The following is an 18,474-nucleotide window of genomic DNA, read 5'->3' as shown; positions in this document are numbered from 1 at the left end:
GGAAATTATTGATAGTGGTTTCAACTAGACAAGTGTTTTTGCATGAAAGTTTGGTGAGGTGGGACCATAGATTGGAGCTCACTTGTCATGAAAATAAGATAATGAAGAGACAGACTCGTAACTTCTCTTCTGTGGGAAAGAGGTTGCAAGGAAAAGAAAAGGGTCCCCTACTAGACTACAAAGTCTATTTTGAACTCTATCAAAGCAGTGGCAACAGTATTCCATCTTTGGACGTACCTGGCTCTTATATAGGTAGAGAATTTCATCAGCAGTGAGATATCTACTGGATCGATAGAAGGATCCCACCATTTTTCCAGTGACCTTGGCACTTGGCAATGGATTTGATGTACGTATTCCATTTCAAATCAGGAGTAAAGGTCAAGCCCAGAAGCTTGTCAAAATATGAAGCCTCCTCAAGATGAGAGACATTCATTTCAATTGATGTCAGATGGGGATAAGAGCGTTGATGATGTAAAGATGGAAGCTTGATTTTAGATGCATTAAAATTAAACAGCCACTTTTTCCCCATTGTACGACCTGCTCAAGATAAGAGAAGAGAGAATCAGAGAGAACTTGGTCATTTACGACCTTTGAAGTATCGCCATAAATGGTAGTGTTGTCAGCATAAATGTATACAATTGATCTTAGGATGTGATTTGGGAAACTATTAATGTAAATCAGGAAGAGAGTTAGACCCAGGATGGACTCCTGAGGGACTCCGGCATTAATGCTGTGAGCTTCTGATTTCTACCCATCAACCACTACTCTTATGAACCTATTAGAGAGCAATGATTTAATAATTGAGAAGACATTTCCAGCTGGAAATCTTGTGAAGTAGACCTTTATGCCATACCCTATTGAAGGCCTTCGATATGTCAAGAGCAATTGCCCTAGAAAGGAAGCCTGCATCGAGATTTGCTAATCCTATGAGATATAACAGTAAGCACATCTGCTGAAGATCTAGCAGAACGAAAACCATATTGCATGTCACTAAGAACGTTATTTTTGCTGAGATGGTTGATGACTTCTCTATTTAACACAGATTCCAGCAACTTACTCATGGCGCATAGAAGACTTAATGGCCTGGACTAAGAGGGAAATGACCGATCACCTGAATTCTTTAATACAGGGCATACTGATGAGATTTTCCAAGATGTTGGGAAACAATTTTCCTTAAGACAACGTTTAAACAGCTTTGTAAGTATGGGAGCTAGTTCTCATTGAATCTTTTTTCAGCACTATAATTGGAATGCTGTCAGGGCCAGTTGCTTTACTGGAATAAAGGTTTTTGATTAGCTTAGCATCATCATGTACAGATATTTAAAAAAAAAATTTTTTTTTTTTTATTACATTTTCACCCCAAACAAGGCACATTGCCACTTTGGTGTAGGGGGCTATTATCAGAGGCAGCAACTACTGGGGCACTATGTTGGGATTTGGGCAGCAAGATGTCGGTTCACGTTACACTTGAACTTCTGCATGTCAGTACAGTTAGGGAAGCAGGAACCTGGAATGGAATTCCAGAGTCTAGCGGTTCTGGGGAAGAAACTACTGGAGTAGAAAGATCTTTTACATCTAGGGATCTCTACTGTGTGGGGGTTGGATTTAGCTGCCTGTCGCGTTTGTCGAGGGTGTCTACGTTGTGGGGGCACAAGTGTCTGCAGTTCATCAGAGAATTCACCATTAAAATACTTGTAGAACAGGCAGAGGGATGCAACGTTTCGTCGATGGGACAGAGGCTGAAGCTTAGATGCCAGTTCAGGGCCTATCAGATTGGCGACTCTCTTTTGAACCTTGTTTAGGAGCGAGAGCATGTTTTCTGATACAGGAGGAAATACTGGTAGTTGGCGGCCTTGGTCGTATAGGGTAGAATTAGCTGCAAAGTTTTTGGCTTTGTCTGATGCTGACGAGATGATAGTTGGGATAGAGCACATGCTTCTGTTCAGGATCTTGTTTGCTATTTGCCAAAACTGGTGGGAAGCAAGCCGTTGCTCAGCTACTTTGGACTTGACGGACTGAACGTACAAGTCTCTCGCTATCTTTATTACTTTTTTACAGTGGATGCCGGCAGTCCTGAAAGTGGCTTTAGTTTCAATACTTCTATTACGTTGAAAGCAATGGAAAAAGTGATTTTTGTGCACAGTGGCAGCAGCACATTCTAGAGAGAACCATGGCTGGCTGTTAGGTTTTTGCTGGAATTTTTCAAGGGTATGAGGTAGATCTGATATAAATGTACAGAAGCTATCCCAGTCAGCCATAGAGTATCGATATACTGTACGATGGAGAGGTACGTCTGAGGACTTATTACATTTTGTTTTTATCTTAACTGATACAACAGAGTGGTCGGAATGCGCACACATCTTGCCATATTAATATCAGCTTATAGCATAAGAAATTCTTACAGATATTTTATCCCAGTTCAAACAGGTCAGATTCATTACATTATTGTTTTTATAGAAGAAAAAAGAAACAAGACTAATTTAAAATTAGATTTTGAACATGTATCTAGCTTAGATTTTAATTTGGAAGATATTAATGACACCATATTTATGAGATGTTGTATATGGAGAATAATTGTAACAAATGTTTGTCTGTTGAAGTCAGAGGATCAGGTTTACAAACCATGTGAGAAAGAGAGTATAAGTAAGAATCACATGTGGAGTGACATCTTCTATATATATTAAAGCGAAAATGTATGTATGTTCGCTTTTTGTGTATGTCCAAGAAAGGCTTTTTTCAGAGAAGCAGTCGGTCGGCTCGCAACTTCTTAAAACTTTTTATATCACATAGAAATTATATCTCCGAATTAACAACGGAGCTCGCCTGTCTATTTAATTTGCTCGACTTCGGGAAGATAAATATTCAACATTTGTTGCTCACCGCATGTGGATTAGTCTTTTTCCTATAATAAAAGCGACACGAATTCTGGCGATATTTTCCATCTATCGGCGGAAATGTTTGAAAGCAATCGGATTTGATCAGTGTGGAAATATTTTCCTTATATCAAACAATTGCTATTCAAATTGGACAAGGGGAGCTGGTCCCCCCCCCCACCAACATCTTGGGGAAACAAAAATAAAAAAGCTTTCCGCAGTAAATGAAATACTATCCTGCAGTCAGAGTTGACCTCATTAAGTCATTAAAACGTGCACCTGCCAAATCTAAGTAATTAAATAAATTCAAACGTGTTTCCGTTAGTATCTCGCGGTGGGCCGATGGTTAACGTCGCAGGCTTTTTTTTCACACTTTAATTTCCGATTTCGCCTAAAGGGTTCGGGTTTGATCCTCATACTCACCTACCAAAATTTTTTTTTTTATTTACCCCCCCCCCTCGGAGCTTTGATTTACCCAAAACCATACACACCTCCAAACACCCGGGCAACGCCGGGTACCCTCCTGCTAGTCTATATATATAAAAGGGGCGCGTGCGCATTTCTATATGTCTCGAAAAGGCTTTTTTCGCCGACGGTCCCAGGGGGGGGGTATACTAATGCTTAGAAGTGTTTATATATCCCCTAGATCATAATATGTACGATTTGCAAACGCGTGTTGCGTCTAGATTTATTTATGTCAATTTTTACAAAATTCTTGCTATTTCAGCCTGTCTTGTGTTCGTTCAGCTTTTTTGTATAAAACCGAAACTAATTCAAAGCTAAGGCCCTGTTCCCGGCAATCGCACCGAGGAACGTCCAGAAGCAATCAGCTTTGATCAATGGGGGGGGGCAAACTCCTTATATCAGGCAATTGCTATTCAATCTAGACAATCCCCTTTTTATGGGGAGCTGGTTTCCCCCTCCCCAACATCTTGGGGAAACAACCAGCCAAAGTTGGGTAAACAAACCCAAAAGCTGCCCCCGCAGTAAAAGTTAATTCCGCTACTTCTATTCGACCTCATTAATGAGGTCGAATAGAAGTAGCAGAGTTAACTTTTATTGCGGGCACGTGTCAATTCTGTTTTTAATACTTAAATAAATTCAAATGTGTTTCAGTTACTCTTTCTTGCTGGCTGAGCAGGTAACGTGTCAGGTTTTTTGCCCACTTTATTTTCCACCTTTGCCTCATCCATCTTAACTACTTACCAAAACTGTTTTTTTTAAGCCCCTCCCCCCAATACAAACACCCAGGCAACGATTTTTTTAAAGAAGTTTTAACATTGTGTTTTTTTACATATGTAATATTTAAACAGGGTTGTTACTTTGCTTATACTTTTGTTTTTACCCCCCCCCCCACGCCCAACACACACACCTCTAAACACCCTGGCAACGCCGGGTACCTCTGCTAGTCTATATATATAAAAGCGAAAATGTGTGTATGTATGTATATATGTATGTATGTATGTATGTATGTATGTATGGCTGTATGTATGCGTGTTTGTATATCTTGCAAAAACTTTCGACAGAGGCGACGGATTTTCACGAGATTGGTATCATTTTGAAGCCCAACATCTTGGACGACAAATATAAAAAAAATTGGCCAAAAACATTAATTCCTTCACCCTTAACTGGATCCTTTTCTACAAGGAAGGGTGCTGAAAAAATCGTTCCTTCATTTTCTATCCTCCTGCTACTATGACAATGACGTCATGTTTGACCTAGAAAACATTGACGTTAGTTTAAACCACCTGCAAGTGTTTTTAAAGGTTTAATTTTATCCGTTCTCAATTGTATGTCTCTTTGACGTAGGGGTAACATGTCAGGCTTTTTTTTTTTTCCGCCTTAGCCTCGATGCTTCGGGTTCGAGCCTAGCTTCCTACCTAAACTTTTTTTCCTCTTTCACACCTTTTTGCTTTGTTTTGGTTTTTCCAACTTTTTTTAACATCATGTTTTTTTTTAATATTAAAACAGGGTCACCCTCTCCTACATACACACGTCGAAACACCCGGGCAACGCTGGGTACCCCCGCTAGTCATCAATAAAATTAAGGAAGATTTTGTAAGTGAAACATTCACTTGAAACAAGTTCAAAACAATGTATAAAATGAGATTATCAAGCAAGGACTTAAAACTAAATGAAGTCATCTCTCTCTTCCTCCACCATGCCTCAATGATGACTAAGATAAAATAAAAGAAGTTGTTATAATTATTTATTGATATTATTAAAATTAATGGCAATTGGAGGAATTTCCTTTCAGTGCCAACAAGTTTTGGGCAAAGTTTAATTTCTAAAATTCAAAACTCTTATATCTCTTATATTATTATATTATATAGGTTAAATTTATTTTGTTTTCCATGAATTTAAATTTTATTCTTTATTTTTATATTTTTTCTTCAAAGCTTCTTTAGTCTCAATATGTATGTACGTACGTATGTATGTATGTAGTAATAAATAGTGATATTTACATCTAGAAACAAAATTGGTTTTAGGCTCCTAAAATTCATACTACAATTGCCCACAGTGGTTAGAATACTTGGAGAAATTCAGTTGTAAAAGTGACCTTCTTCTCAAGGTTAAAGGTTTGTGGGTGACCAAAAATATAAATGCGTTTCTAATCAGCCATGACTGATGGAACAAGGACATGCTACCATTGTGGATTAAATAAACGTTTCCATACAAATTCCTGAGTTTGACAGAAAGATTCACAAGTTTGACACAATACACCTGTGACCGAAACGTTGTGAAAATGACAAGATGAGAAGAGTAGTACGAAGAATCCAAATAATATGAATAACCAAGCATCATCTCACAACTTAAATTTAATGTATATTTTTGTGATTTATTTTATTCAGCTGACCATGAATTGTAAGAAGCACACATAGTTAACAGTAATCCATTGATTTAAATAAAAGTTTTTAAAATCTATATTTGTGGTAACTCTGTCTGGAGATACAATTAAAAAATGAAGTCCTTTAAGAAAATAAAATACAACTTTTATCGATTAAAATAAAAATCCAATTATTGCATCAATTTTGTATTTGTGAAGTTTGCGTCCATGCTGCACATCTATAAACAGGAAGAACCACTTGATATCCAGCTACAAGGTTCTATTGGGGATGGCGACTATGCAATGTGATACAATGGAGTGTGTAAATATCTCCAATTGACAATCTGGAAAAACTTGAATATTGGAAGCAACAGCAAGTCCTGGGAACATGTTTACCAGAAAGAACAGTTGGAAATAAGTCATACACCATTCATTTTGGCCATGCAATCACTACAGTTATGTATCAAGAAAACAGAGCCATAAAACCTGATATAGTGACATGGGACAAGAAAGATAAAGGAGCAACCTTAGTAGAAGTTAGTTTTCCCAATGATGCTGGGTTAAACAGAGCTAAGAAGGAAAAGATAAGGAAATATCAAAGTCTTATGTACAACATAAAAAGAAACTGGAATCGTAGGAAGATTTCCATCATTTCAGTAATCATAGGAGCAACTGGACTCTTGAAAAAGAATTTTAAAAACTACCTGAAAATATACGAGGTGAACTCAGTGCAAGAGAAATACAAACAATTGAACTTAAAGGGATGGTTAGAATCTTAAAAAGACCTCTCAGTGAATGTATGAGATAGTGGGTGAATATTTGGCATCTAGTAGGTTGCTCCATCCCCAGCTAGAACAGAATGATAAGAAAATTAAAAAAAAAAAGAATATTTTACTTTATTTTGTTTGTAACTTGCCTTGCAGGTTGGTAATAATCAATCAAAACACAGTGGTATAGTTAACAAAAATTGTATTAACAAAAATATGTTACAGAAATACACATCATGATTCCGGGGCCATAACTGCCACAATTTTTTTTTTATCCCATAACGTGTTTGATGTAACTATATTTATAGTTTCTGGGTAAGCTCACTATTCCAGAAATAGGTATATCAGCTTATACCGCAACCCCTCTCCCTTTTTAAAGCCTGTATTCAGTAAAGAGCCAATAAATTTTTCTTTTGATATTGACTTCTATGAAGTCGCTGTGTTTTCTTTTTTACTTTTTCTTTTTCACTTTTAATGTTTGCATTTGAGAAATTACCTGTTGGACTGGTATCTCGATCGTGTCAAAACAGTGTCCATTAATTCTTCTGCAGTGTATCCTCAACAGTATAAAATATATTTTCCTGATTTACATATCTCTTACAGGTAAATTTTGGTCGTTTCACCAATATAACATATTCTCAATTCTTCTATCTACAATCCTGATTTACCAAAATCACTTGTTATTTTAAATATTTGAAAAAAAAAAAATTCTTTACAAATGTCTGTTTTTTTACATTAAATTTTCATTCCAATTTCTGATAATAGTTTGTTGAGACACATTAAACAAACTAGAGACAATTATAGTGAAGAGACTGCAGGAGTTCATTGTTGAAACAAAACTAAAATTATGTTCAACAAAGCATATTGAGAAAATATAGTTATAATTATAGAAAATGTTTGAAAGATTAAAAATCCATAATACTATAGTTAGTAATAAACGTAGAGTGAAGGATTATGATAATGTATCAGTTCTAATAAAGTTGACAATGATTACTAATCAGAACTGATGAAAAACATCTTGGGAAAATCCTTTAATGAATTTGTACCTCACTCCTTCCATATTTTTTGCAGTATTAACCTTGACGCCCAAGTAAAACAATCATTCAACTTATGTTAAGGTCAGCATGGTCTGTTCCAGAGTAAGAAGTAAAACTCTACCTCCCACCACCATCACTATATAAACTCATTCTCTATCTGTGAATATGGTGCAAAGTAATTTTCATGCCAAAAAATGTGCTTCTACTCGTGGGATTGATTGTAACATGAGCTGCGATAATGAAGAATGTGTCATCTGGTCTACCATGACCTGCGTTAGCAAGTAAAATAGAATGAACGTATCAACAATAACAAAAACAAGTAAGATATAAAATGGGTGTTTTTATTTTCTGCAATAAATACAACTCGTAGTTTGTGGCTCACAGTAGACAGTCTGCAGGAGGTAATTGTGTTAATGATTAGAAATCACACCAAAATACTAGTTAGAGTGATGATAGTCATGAAAAACGGCTGTTTATATGATGGGAGTTGACATCTTTGGTTGGACGATTACAGCATGAGCTGTTATTGTCATCTTGCTATTTTCATAGAATCTCTTGATCTTGCTGTGAAAGTGCTACTACTATTACTACTATTAGCTGCTGCTATTGTTAAGCAAGTCAGCATAGAGCTCAAACTGATTGTGCCTCATGAGTGTCTAGTCTGCATGAAGTCTTCTTTACTGGTTGCAGTTATTCTTAACTTGTAAGATTGCAGGTTTTTACATATATATATACATATTGCTTTGAAAATATAATTATCCACTGACATATGTTTTGTCATCTATGACTCATCAGAGTGGCTGAATCTAGTGAGATTCAAAAATCTAAAAAAAAGTGAAAACTCTTACCACTGCACAATCTCGCATGACTGTTTGGATATATCGCAATTTATGTTGATGTTATTTTGTTTGTTTTTGTTTTTGCGATACGTTTTGAATGAATTCAATTATTGATACGAAAGTGCATTTTTTCCTAAATGTTGGGAATAAGTTTCCCTTTGACCAATTTGGCACCCTCAAATGGGGAACGGCATATATATTGCTTTTAAAATATAATTATCCACTGACATGCGTTTCGTTGTCTACAACTCATCAGAGTGGCTGAATATGTTTATATATATGTATGTTTATATATATATATATATATATATATATATATATATATATATATATTTCTGTGAAAATATTCTTTATTCACTTATATTTCCTTTTTATATATACCAATCCTTATTTAAGAAGCTCAATGTAATTACAGAGCATATATATATTTATTTATATCAATGTAATTACAGAGCATATATATGTGTGTGTGTTTATATATATATATATAAACTATGAACATATATGTATATATATATATATAAACTATGAACATATATGTATATATATATATAAATAAACTATGAACATATATATATATATATAAATAAACTATGAACATATATGTATATATATATATATATATATATATATATATATATAAATAAACTATGAACATATATGTATATATATATAAATAAACTATGAACATATATGTATATATATATATATATATATAAACTATGAACATATATGTATATATACATATATGTTCATAGTTTATATATATATATAAATAAACTATGAACATATATGTATATATATATATATATATATATATATATATATATATAAATAAACTATAAACATATATGTATGTATACATATATATGTATATATAAATGCGTATATATATACACATATATGTATCTATCTATCTATCTATATATATATATATATATATATATATATATGTATATATTTATATATATACATATATATATATATATGTATATATTTATATATATACATATATATATATATATATATATATATATATATATATATATACATATATATATGTGTATTGTTACGGACCGGTATGAAGCTGAGTCGGGGTGGATGTCCCCTGGTAAGAATCACCATGGCTTCACCCTACGTTGTCCGTAACACAATATAAAAATAAAAATAAAATAATGACAAGTAAAACGTCGGCCACGATTTGTGACCTATTTGACACGTTGTCTGAGGTTCTCATTAGCACATTTTGTTTCGAACGATTCAAACTCAAAGCAAGAATGACACAACGCTAGAATCTTAAAACACAAATTTTATTAAACATTCTTAAATTTAATATCACACCGCAGTAGGTTGAGGTGAGGTCGGATGATAAAAAAAACATAAAAGAAGGAAAAGAAAACAAGGGGACAAAAAAAAATAATATAAGAGAAAATGTATATACCATTTCCATTATGGTATGACAGTTCGGCCAAGGACAAGGAGCGGGGATATTGGGATGGGGAAATCATAATAGTCACTTAACTTTATCCAATTGGACTTTCGTGTTTCATAATGTCTCCGCAAAGTTCATCATTCGCGAGATTTTTTCTGTTTGGTTTCTTCTTGGATGGGGACGCCCGTCGATATTGTTGAGACACTTGTAGTCTGTCTAAACTGTACAAACGAACTGCCTAAACCAAGATGACCGACTCCTATTTATATCACCACAAGCAAGGGAGGTAACCATGTAACTGAAGCAAGGGAGGTAACCAATGTCTACATTAACATTGCTGCTGTCCTCAAGTGAATAATTTATTTCTGATTTAACAAGTCCCTTAGAAGCTCAGACGAAGCTCCTGCCTTGGTCAAACAATCAGAGACCTGATCACAACCCTTGATCCATTCTATCTGTATCTCCCCTCTACTCTTCATTTCCTTCAGCCTTGCTACATCTATTCTCAATCGTCGATCGCTTACCAGATTGTTGGAATTCAATGTCTCCACAAGTGATGCATTATCTGTCTTGCAGAGAACGTCTGGCAATTTAGATAACTGAAATACCTCTTGTATCATAACCGCAGTCAAAACACCAGCATCAGCTCCCTCATTCAGAGCAAGAGTCTCTGAGGCCAATGGGCTTTTTGTCACTCTGTCCAATTTCTTTGACGCCCAACACATGGGGGCCATTTTGTCAGTACTTCCTCCAATAAAGACAACAAAACCACCCTGTGAAGATCCATCTTCCAGACTGGCATAAGAGGCATCAGTATAACACAAAATGTGTAAATCTGAGGGCTTTCCCAATTTTGGAAATGTTATAGAACCCTTCTTGGATTTCAATTTTGATAAGGCTTTATTCGCCTCAAATAAGGCTTTTACTTTGGGATGCTTTCCAGTGTTGCCCATTTTACACACATCAAAAGCTATATCAGGGCGTGTTTGAGTTGAAACCCACATCATCTGACCTGCAAGTCTCTTCAACTCATGCTTTTCTTCTTCATTCAGTTCATCATTTTTCCTCAGTATCCTCCCTTTGCTTATTTCTATTGGAGATATGGAAGATACATATAGATCTTGTTCTACAGTGATCCCATTTTCCTGTTGATTAACATTCAGTCCAACATATTTGAATGTTCCACTTTCATGAGATCCCACCTTAAATTTTTCTTTCAATGTTGCAATCACATCCCTTTCAAACTCTGTGTTTCCACAGAAAACAAAATCATCCACGTGCATAGCAAGAATTCCAGTCAAATTTCCTTTAATATCATGCCACAAAAACAATGCATTATCATAAGCACTTGCTACTCCTTTTAATTCAATCAAAGCCTGAGTAACTCTCTTGTACCATGCCCGTGGAGCATCATTCAATCCATAGATGCATCTTTTTAATTTCCACACTTGAGATTTAGGACAAACATCAGATGGTGGCCTCAGGTACACATCTCTCTCTAAAATACCACCTTGCAAAAAGGCTGAGGTAAAATCTATGGTCTGTAGCATCCAATTCTTTATTGATGCGGTTAGCATGACCATTCGCATAGCTTCACGGCTACATGTTGGGGAGTCCGTTTTCAAATTACTATTTTCTTCATAGCCTCGTGCTACAAGGCGAGCTTTCATTGTTTTCTGATTATCCTTGAATTTTTCAGTAATCACCCATCTTGTGGATATTGTTTTTTGACCTGTGTATGGCACACATTCAAATACTTCATAGGTGTTCATGTTTTTTATTTCTTTATGCTTGGCATCCATTACAGCTTTCGACTGCTCTTGTTCAGCGGTGAGCAGGACTACATTTTCCTGTTCAGTATATTGGGGCACTTCTCTCCAATGATCAATATGATTCCAGTTGATACAAACTTGATCCTCGTTTTCATCCTCAGGTTCTATATTGATCCAATGACTATATTTGCCAGTTGATTTAGGCTGTACTGACATAACCTTTCCTTTCTTCCACTCCTCACTTCCATTTATTTTATAAGTTATGGTCTTATTTCGGCCAGGTTTTTCAGTCTTATCTCTTAAACTGGTAGAACTATCAACAACTTCTTCTCTGTCTATATCTTCACTTTCTACCACTTGATTCTGCAACTCCTCCTCCTCAACTGAAAGGTATTCATTCTTCCCTTCTGTAGTGTTTCCCAGCATTTCAGCTTTTTTTGTTCTTTTTTCGTTGTTTTTATTCACTTTCATCAATTGGCACGGATGCATCCTATAAAATGCTCCGCCATGTCTGATTAAGACAAACTGGCCTTCTCTGCCTAACACTTTTGCTGGACCACGCCATCCTTTAAAACCCTGCCTCCGATAATAGATTTGGTCTCCGGTAGCATAATCTTCATCAGCATAAGTTCTGACATTAGACCTGAGAGCTCTCCTAATTCTCTCACTGGACTCAGCTTCCAAAAAGTTTCTCCTTGCACTATGGAGAGCATTTAAATTTTTTCTCACCATGTCACTTGTAGTAGAGGACTCCATAGCAGGTAACTGGTCTGTCAGAATTGAGGGTGTATTTACATTGAAACCGAATACAAGTTCATTTGGACTGTGTCCAGAGTAATTGAGGAGGGCATTTTTTGCACAAATAGCCCATGCCAAGGCAATTTCAGGTTCACACTTCTCATCGTCAATTGTTTTTTTCATTGCCTCAGCAACTATCAAATTATGACGTTCTACAGTACCGTTGCTGAATGGACTTTCTGCGGCAGTAGTACAGGTCTCTATGTTGAGTTTTTCATTCATCTGTCTATAGTGTTCGTTGTTGAATTCACCCCCATTATCACTCAGAAAACGAACAGGAGATCCGAAATAGGTAATCCACATCATAAAGATGTTTTTGATGATCTCCTCCTTCTTCTTTGTTTTGATCAATGTTGCCGCTGAATACCTGGTAGCGGCATCAATGAGATGTAGTATCCACACCTCATTGTGGATGAACTCTTTCAAATCCATGCAAACTGTGTGATTAAATCTATTGCCAAGAGGCAATCCCACAACCGGTCACAGTGGAGCTTTTTTAAATCTAAGGCAAATTTGACAGTTTTCACAAACCTCCTCAATCGCCTTTATAAATTCCTTGTCATTGAATTTGCCACTTTTTTTAACCAAGGAAACAAGTTTTTCCTTCGAGGCATGAGCAAACTGTCGATGAAGTTTTTCTGCTTTTTTTTTTTTTTCTGTGAAAGAACACTGACCAAAATTCTGAACATGTAATACAATGTTCTTAGTACCACTATGATCCAACAACTTATTTGTTAAGGGGAGACAATAGTGCCCTGAAGTTGTGGTCTTTAGTTCAATACATTTATCAAAAATCCAGCATATATCTTTCCGGAAATCTAGCACTATTCCTGCTGTCTTCATTGATTTTTGACTTAATAGAAGAGGCAAGTCGTTTTTCACAATATCTGCTTCGATATAAACTCTTATACCTCCGAGTGTAACCGGAAATTTAGCAACTTTAATTGCTGTGACAGCCACTCCATCACCAAAACAAAAACTCCGGTCTGAGTTCGTATACTTCACTAGTTGCAGGTCACTTTCATTTAAAGTATCTAAATAAACATCAAGCCACACTTCGCCAGCCAGTGTGCGAGTACAAGCAGAATCCAAGACTGCCATTCCAAATGTTTCCTTTACAAGATTTGAGATTTTTTCATTTGTACTGTTCAAATAAATATTTTCTTGAATGAACAACGTAATGTGTATTTGTTCTGTCGCTTCCGTAAACCTGGGCGTATTTCTAGGACACTCTCTAATTAGATGGTTCGGAGACTGACATTTGTAACACAACAACACGTTTCCACTTCGGTCACATGGATTAGATTGTCCTCGACGAAAACGCCTTTTGTTGTTACCCGGTTTAGAATAATTATAGTTGACGATTTCGGGCTCTGATTTCACTGCCGGTACATTTTCATCACGATAAATGTCACCAAATACTTTCTTTATCGATTCCTTCATGTTTTGATACGTCAAAACAGAACACGTTGTCCGCGCTAATTTTTCGTTCTCTTCCGATATGTTAACCGCGTTCAAAACAAGAAAAGCTTGCACTCCTTCCGGTAGAATAATGTGGAATTTTTTTAATCTTTGGTACAAAAACTCATAACGAACAAGAAAGTCATTTATACTGGTACCTGACGGTCTTTTATAAGTGTAAAATTCCTTAAAAGTCATGTAAGCGCGCGTGTGTTCATCCTTTAAATATATGTCATCCAGTTTCTTTATTAAGATCTTCAAGCCATCTCGTCCGCCGATGTCACTTGTTGGCAATTCACGGACACATTCTCTAATATTCGGTGGTAGCGTCAAAAACACTGCTGGCCCTTTTTTTTCCTCAGAAAGATCCGTGAACAACGACCACATTTCAACGTCTTGTTTCCAGTTCTCGTAAACATCCTCCCCCTCCAACAATGGAGGTTGTTTGTTCGAAGTTGCCATATCCGATATCCGATCTGTCTAGTGCTACAGACAAGCTGTACAAAAAAAAAATTTTTTTTTTTTTTTTTTTTTTTTTTTTTTCGTTTTGTCGCACACAGAGGGATATCTCTGCTACCATTTGTTGAGACACTTGTAGTCTGTCTAAACTGTACGAACGAACTGCCTAAACCAAGATGGCCGACTCCTATTTATATCACCACAAGCAAGGGAGGTAACCATGTAACTGAAGCAAGGGAGGTAACCAATGTCTACATTAACAGATATGACGATATTTTTGTTCATTGCAACCCTCTTCTTATTCATCTTTAATATCTCCGCCATGAACTTTCCATGATGTCCATTCTCAGCCGAAAGAATTCAATTCCTGTTTATTTCAGGGAAATCTGTTTACGCTGCGCTTTGGGCATTCCTGAGCACCATAGCGAGTTTTTTTTTTTTTTGATTCATAATTCGCTCAAACATAAACAAAACAACCGGTCCAGTTGACAACGTTCACTGCTCTCCAGTCTTTTTTTCTTTTCTATCTTTTTTTCTTGCCTCTCAATTTTTTTATACGAACGCTATCGTTTTTCACCGTTGACAAAACGCTCAGTTCAAAAACTGCTTTCTTTATTCGTCTGTGTCGATTTCACTTTTTCTTTCTCTCCCTTTCCCTTTTCATCAGCTTTGCTGACAGTGGGCTCTCTCGCGAATTGCATTTTCAGAGAGAGGGAGGGGTGTATGTGTACGCCTCGAACGCTAGTGTGTTTATTTATTTGTTATTATTTATTTATTTATTTTTTTATTGAATTTAAATTCACGCTCGCCAAAGGCGGGGGTGTGTGCATACTTTCATATTTATATTTGAATTTAAATTCACCGTTCGCCGTAGGCGTTCCCTAAGAGATAAAATAAAAAACTATTTCTCATTCCGTTATGATTATTTCTTAATTTATCAACCGATATCAACCAGCCTCTCTACCAATATAACAGTATCTATATAAGATATATACATATATATATATCTATATATATATATATATATATATATATGTGTGTGTGTGTATATATAAATATATATATATATATATATATATATATATATATATATAATGTATGTATATATATGTATGTACCACGCTGAGTCGTAGAAATGTCCAGGCTAGTATTTGGAGGTGCATTAATTCATTGGGAGAAAAGGTGGCAGTAATCTGCACCGACAAGGATTAGCATTAATAGCAAAAAAGTGTTGTTGATTCTACATAAAGCCATCACCACTATAATCAAATCATCTGTTTGGATTTCTGAACAATTTGGTTGTTGTGGCGGAAGTATATATATCTGTGTATATATTTATGTATATATTTATATATGTGTATATATATATATATGTATGTATGTATATATATATATGTGCATATGTATGTATGCATATGTATGTATGTGTGTACATGTATATATATGCATGTATATGTATATATATATGTGTATGTATATATATATGTGCATATGTATGCATATGTATGTATGTATGTATGTGTGTACATGTATGTATATGTATATATGTGTGTATGTATATATATATGTGCATATGTATGTATGTGTGTACATGTATGTATATGTATATATATATATGCATGTATATGTGTATGTATATACATGTATATATACATACATTTACATATACGTATATGTATACATACATATACACATATACATATATATATATACATATATATATATATATATATATATATATATATATATATATATATATATATGTATAGTTTATTATACAAACATTATTGGTTACATATTTGCATACATGTTTAAGTGGAATCTCAGTTCAAAGAAATCACCTCATCAAATCAAATTTTTTTTAGTCTGATGAGGTGATTTCTTTGAATTGATATTCCACTGAAACATTTATGCACATATGTAACCAATAATGCTTGCCAAATAAACAGATTATAGACCAGCTCTATCCTTCGTGTAGCACTCTTTAATAATCACATGAGTTTCAATGGATTTACATTTTGGAAACGAATCTGTACAACCATAAAACATACATATATATAATATCTATGCTCCTATAAATTCGTTTTTCTCTTATTTATGGCTCGTGGAAATGCATTAACTAGCAAAAGATTTAGCTAATTTCCATATTCTTTTTAACAGTCATTTTAATTAATTCCCTATTAGTTTTTTTTCGGTTTTCTTATGGGATGATCATCTTTAGTTAACTACTAGCATTTCAGCCTGGCGTTGCCCGGGTGTTTGGAGGTGTATGTTGAGCAAAAGAAAAATGGTCAATTTTTTAAACTTTGACCCCTATTATGACTCCTTAATATTTATTGTTTTGGGCTCAAATCAAGTTATTAAGTTAGATCCATGTCCAAGGAACCTATATCTAAAATTTCAAGTGTTTAGACCCAACATTGTCGGAGGAGTTTGGTAGATTTCTCAAAGATCAAATCGTTGAACTTTGACCCCTTAACAGCCAAATTTCCGGCCGAAAACTGATTACAAAGATGTTCCCAAATCTCAGTACCCTGTATATCAAATTTCGAGTCTGTACACTTAAAATTGACAGAGTTATTGCGTAGGGAAATGTACACACACACACACACACACACACACACACACACACATGTTCACTTTTATATATATAATAGATTACGTGTAGTTATATTCATGCAGATATTCTACATGACTTATACTTGCATAATATTTGCGAAAAAAGCTTATAGTAAACACAAAATTGTTTCCATATATATTTATGTATACGTATGTATTTTTGTTTAATCTATCTATCTATCTATCTATCTATCTATCTATCTATCTATATGTATATCTATCTATCTATCTATCTATCTATCTATATATATATATATATATATATATATATATATAAAAGTGAACGTGTGTGTGTGTGTGTGTGTGTACATTTCCCTACGCAATAACTCTGTCAATTTTTAGTCTACAGACTCAAAATTTGATATACAGGGTACTGAGATTTGGGAAAATCGATGTGATAGGTTTTTGGCCAGAAATTTGGCGATTAAACTCCTCCGACAATTTTGGGTGTACGCACTTGAAATTTTATATATAGGTTCCTTGGACATGGATCTAACTTAATAACTTGATTTGAGCCCAAAACAATAAATTTTAAGGGGTCATAATAGGGGTCAAAGTGTAAAAAAATTGACCTCTGCGGTCTCTTCCAAATTACTCAGACACTTTCTGGTCTAAATATTTGAAATTTTACATAAAGGGTATTCAGAGATAGGGCAAGCTTTTTCATCAGTTTGGGTTGAAAATTTTTAGTTACCAATATATAAATGTATGTATTTATATTTGCATGTCTGTCTAAAACTTTTGACAGAGGCGACGGATTTTTACAAGATCAGTATCGTTTTGAAGTTCAACCTTTCAGATGACAAATATCGAAAAATTGGCTAAAAACATTAATATCTTCACCTTAAACTGGGGGGGGGTCACTTTTTTCGCCAATATTTTTGAAAGTTATACTCTCCTTTAGATTGTTTAGCCTTAATTTTGAAAAATGTCGCTTCCGGTTTGGCGGTGGTCGTAACAGCATAAACATTAGGTTTTACCCCGTTCTTTTCCTCCTTTGAGGTACAGGTTCGAGCCTGCCTTCCTACTACCACTTTGCTCAACATCCACATCCAAACACCCGGGCAACGCAAGGCTGAAATGCTAGTACATATATATTTTTGTTTAATCTATCAATCTTTCTACCTATCTATCTGTCTGTCTGTGTGTCGGTCTGTGTACATTTCCCTACGCAGTAACTCTGCAATTTTTAGTCTACAGACTAGAAATTTGATATACAGGGTACTGAGATTTTGGTAAATCTATGTGATCGGTTTTCGGGCAGAAATTTGGCGATTAAGGGGTCAAAGTTCAACGATTTGACCTCTGAGAACTCTACCAAACTCCTCCGAGAATTTTGGGTTTAAACACTTGAAATTTTATATATAGGCTCCTTGGACATGGGTCTAACTTAATAACTTGATTTGAGCCCAAGACAATGAATTTTAAGGAGTCATAATAGGGGTCAAAGTTAAACAAATTAACCACTTTTTATTTTTTTGTTCAACATACCACCTCCAAATACCCGGGCAACGCCGGGCACCCATGCTAGTATATCAATAAAAGTGAACGTGTCTGTGTATCTGTGTATCTGTCTGTATGCCTGTCTGT

This window comes from Euprymna scolopes, chromosome 10, assembly GCF_053919585.1.
Source record: "Euprymna scolopes isolate OS-2025 chromosome 10, ASM5391958v1, whole genome shotgun sequence".
Taxonomy (NCBI): domain Eukaryota; kingdom Metazoa; phylum Mollusca; class Cephalopoda; order Sepiida; family Sepiolidae; genus Euprymna; species Euprymna scolopes.
This window is presented reverse-complemented; position numbering follows the sequence as displayed.